Source organism: Dromaius novaehollandiae, chromosome W (assembly GCF_036370855.1).
Source record: "Dromaius novaehollandiae isolate bDroNov1 chromosome W, bDroNov1.hap1, whole genome shotgun sequence".
NCBI lineage: Eukaryota > Metazoa > Chordata > Aves > Casuariiformes > Dromaiidae > Dromaius > Dromaius novaehollandiae.
This window is the reverse complement of record NC_088130.1, coordinates 38,475,203-38,479,543: the sequence shown is the minus strand read 5'-3', so window position 1 is coordinate 38,479,543 and position 4,341 is coordinate 38,475,203. Positions and strand designations below refer to the sequence as shown.

The 4,341-nt window shown below is 40.2% G+C and overlaps 1 long non-coding RNA gene across 1 annotated transcript; it reads left to right on the top strand.

Moving 5' to 3' along the window:
- The first annotated feature begins 616 nt into the window (after positions 1–616).
- On the top strand, positions 617–3,681 carry LOC135324196 (uncharacterized). The gene is made up of 2 exons (XR_010385554.1): positions 617–1,249; positions 3,019–3,681. It is a non-coding gene; the product is annotated as an uncharacterized LOC135324196 (long non-coding RNA).
- The last annotated feature ends 660 nt before the right edge of the window (positions 3,682–4,341 follow it).

The following is a 4,341-nucleotide window of genomic DNA, read 5'->3' as shown; positions in this document are numbered from 1 at the left end:
CCCGGCAAGGTCAGAGGTCCTGGACCGCGGGAGACCAAGGTAATGATGATGTCATGAGAAATCGCAAGCACCCCGGTTATTGATATGCATGAGCGGTCAGCAAGCTGCCCGCGCCCGCGGCGGCGGCGGCGGCGGCGGAGGGACCGGCCCGCCGCGCCGCCACCATCTCGTCCGCCGGCGCTGCCGGCTGCAGCGACATCCACCCGCCGCCTTTACCTTCCTGGGCGCGAGCCCGCGCTCATGTCCGGGGCTGGCGGAAAGCGCTCCCTGAGGACACGTAAAAGCGTTTCAGACCCGGGCAGCGTCCCTGCCCGCGCTGCTCCTCTGGCAGGCTCCGCTCGCGCAGGGAGACGCGCGGCACTTGGCTCCCGCCTGAAGCAGGGCCTTGCTTCCTGAGCCTGGGAACCGGGTCTGCGGTACGCAGTGAGTCGATGTGTAATTACATTGACAATTTGCTCTGCTGTGGTGTGTTTTAATGGCTTCGCATCTCAGGCATGTTTTGTATCTCTGGTGCTTTGCAGGTATCTACACCAGGACGAGTGTGCAACGCGGTTTCCTCTGTCTGTTTATCGGGAATGCTGCAAGCAGCAGGCTCCAGCTCGGCTCCAGCGTATTTTATAGCATCTATACTCGCTTTCTCTCTCCCTCTCCCCCCCTTCTCCCTCTTCCTCTCTCCCAGTGCGTGTTTGTGTGTGTGTGTGTGCGCGCGTGTGTGTGTGTGTGTTAGAATGCAACACAGGTGAACATTGCAGCAATATTTATCTAAGGCTATATATCATTTGGCGAAATGCCTTAATAAAATGCTGATTTATTGTTTATTTTTATTAACCTCGTACTATAGAGAAGAAATGCATGCTTACATTACTCAAGGAACCGGGCAAGGCAAGTCTTTCTAAACTGTTAGAATGCGTTATGTACAGTTTTAGGATTTAAGTCTCTCAGTTCCCCTCCCCCATCAAAAAAAAGAACATTATACTTTGAATTATTTAACAGTATAATTTGTATAGAATTTTTCTAAGTCTAAAGTGCAAACATTAAAGGTCTCTCGAGTATACGTGATACAATGAATCTTCTGACTGAGATCTACAATATTTACTGTTGAAATTAATAAATGCACTTCAACAGCTTGTACATGCTGCAGTTGCTATAAGACGCATATTGAAAAATTCAGCACAGACACAGAATATGGACTGCTCTGCACTTCTAAAGGAATTAGGACTTGAAATTCATGCTGCTACTGTTCTTTAAGGTATAAAATAAAACAAAACAGATTGTGCTTTATGTTCCCATACAGTTATAGGGAATACCTCACCCTGCGTTTAAACAGATCTGTTTGTAAATTAACCTGTGTTAGCATATATTGCTATTTTTAAGGGGAAATACTTAAATGCATGGAGTTATATTGAAGTTGATGATCCTTTATGCTTACTAGATAGCCTGCTTACATGATAAAGCATATGTGTGCTTGTATGTACACAGGGGAACCATGTATACATATGTACATGACACTGCATGTGTATGTATTTGTGTGCACATACATATGTACATGTATGTGGTTACACTGTAAAATTGTAACTATATAAACCAGTCCATTTTTTCTCATAGATTAATATTACAAAAGCATGAAAATGGGAAAGCAATATCATTTGTCAGACAGGGCCCAGAATTAATACTGCCACCAAGAAGTAACACATATACATCACTAATGTGCCAAATCCTGAATTCAGTAGTGATATTACTAATGAGGCCATTCGTTTGTACTTTCAGATTCGCAGCCTTTGAAATTGAGCATGATTTTTTAAAAATACTTATCAGATACTCTAATATAGGGAAACACTGCAATTTGCCACCCGCGCTTGGTGTGTATAAGATGTACATGCTAATTGTGCCAGCGCTCTTTGCAGATTATACACAGCCTGGCGCAAACCGGTTACATTTCTTATAACGCTGTATTATTAGTTACTGTGCTTCTTCATTACCTCTCAGGCTGTTCAGGCACAACAGGGAGGACTGCATTGGACATCTGATGTATCTAAAGGCACATGATCAGTCTGATGTTATGTAAAATTCTAATGAGCTTTTCTGAATTGGCAGATAGACAGAAAGATGTTTTTCTTGCAATAGCTAGAGGCAGCAGTATTAGTGATCAGGCATGTGTTACATATAACAGGCTTGTGAGCTTATGCATTAAATTCTTTCAGTCAGAGGCATGAAAATTCACCTACTCCTTGTGTATATGTGTGTGTACATCTATGCTTACATAGATATATGTATATATAATACATATTAACATGGACACATGTACACATTAATGCAAGCGTGTAAAACATGTAGCCATGTTACAGAATTTACAGTTAAATGCAAGGCATTTCTTTGTAAATTATTATGTTTCAAAGATGCAAAATATACCTTTAAAACATCAAGTTCTATCTCAAGGCCACCTCACTCACTCACACACTGACTTAAGAAGTAACTGCAATACACCTGTCACATTTTGTTGATTAATCATGGGAGCCTCAGTAAGCCAAAATAGCCAACATGACAATTATAATCCAGTTGTTCATTAGCCAGATTACCAATTAAAGTTTCTACCTCTCAGGCATCTAGCAGGCCCTCAAAATCTATGGGTGTCCAGTGAGACTGCACAAAAACATTTGCTTACTCTGAATAGCACAAAAAATGTATACAGCAGCTGTTAATATGCATTTCCAAAACTGCAGGGCTGTCTAGCACGTGAAAACTTAAAGCAATGTGTAATTCTGAAATCGCTATCAAAAACGTAGTCCAAGATGTCAGAAGCAACTGTTAATACTACATGCTCCCCGCCCCCCCCCCCCCCCCCAGTTTACATAATTGTATAAAACTTATCTATTCCAAAATCACTTTAGAAATGATCTCTATATTGGAAGAAACTGAATCCAAACATATACTTTTTCTTCCTACCTCCCTTACAAATTCCCATTAATGGCCTGTAGATTAGTATGTGATTGCCATGCTTGTTTTCTAATCTTTTTATAGGTCTCCAGATGGCTGTGACGTAAAGAAGAAACATCCTGCATGGATTTCTTAAGAATAAACAGTCTGTATTTACTTTAAAGAGGAATGCTTATGATTCTCTAATTATTACAGTCAGAGTCCTGTCCTAATGCCAGTAACCCCACCTTCTGTATGGAACACACAGAGGAACCCTACTTAAACTGCTCTGAAGTACATAAGGAGTGTAAAATGCTACACGAATCCTCTCTTCATACTAAATTAGAATATAATTCACAAAGATGTAAACCACAGTGTGCCAGTACAATCCAGACCAGCATTTCCTGCATAATATCCCTTTCCTTTCAGCCAGGTAAGCCACTTGACTGGCTTGCCTTCTAATGAAGGTGTCTTATAATTTCTTTTGTGACCACAATTTCATTTTACAGGCAAGCGCAGATTACATTTCTGTTATGCTGAGCACATGGTATGCAAGGGGGCATCTAATACCAGTCCAAATTACAAAATAAGAAAAGGCAGACTATCGAGAATTCAAAATCTTGAAAAAATAAACGAACCCCAAATGTTCAGTAATTATACATAGAAACACTGTATGCTGTTAAAGAACACGTATTCTTATTTTTATGCAATGTATTTTCTATTGTCTGACTTTTATTGAATGAAAAATAAAAATTACCGTTTCTTGTCGTGATTGTCACTTTCTGTGGTCTTTCTGCGTTGTCTAAATCTGAAAAATACCCACAAAAAAGCAAAGGATCATAATTTAAACACTTTCAGTGTTTGATTCTTGTTCATGAAATGTATGTGAACAGATAAACGTATGTGTGTTCAGAAGGCGCTGTGTACACCAACATTTGAGATTATTAAATAAATTACTAAAACGCTTGGCTCTATATTGAACAGGGAAATAACTAGCCACATTTCCTGCAGATGATCTAATGTGACATAAAACAGATATGACTAATGTGCTCCGGTATCTGCAGGGTTAAATGTAGTAATTAATATTTACAGGAAATAATATGAATGATAGAAAACGAGTTCCATAATTACTTGTGGGAGAGCTAAGATAAAGAAAAAAAGATCAAGAATATTTGGGGCTGCTGAACAGAGGTGGTGAAAACTACAGAGGCAGATATAACATTTGCATACTATAAGCTGCCAGTTACTTAATAAAGGATGGAGGCTCCACCTAGCCTCCAGTTCAAAACATGCAAAACACATTAAGCCAGTATTTCCCCGCTAGAATTCCCAGGTCTTTCAGATCACTGATGTCTTGAAATCAGGATCATGAGTAAGGCATGGTCTATATTTACAGAGCTATTACCGAATAAAGAGTTGGCTGTGTAG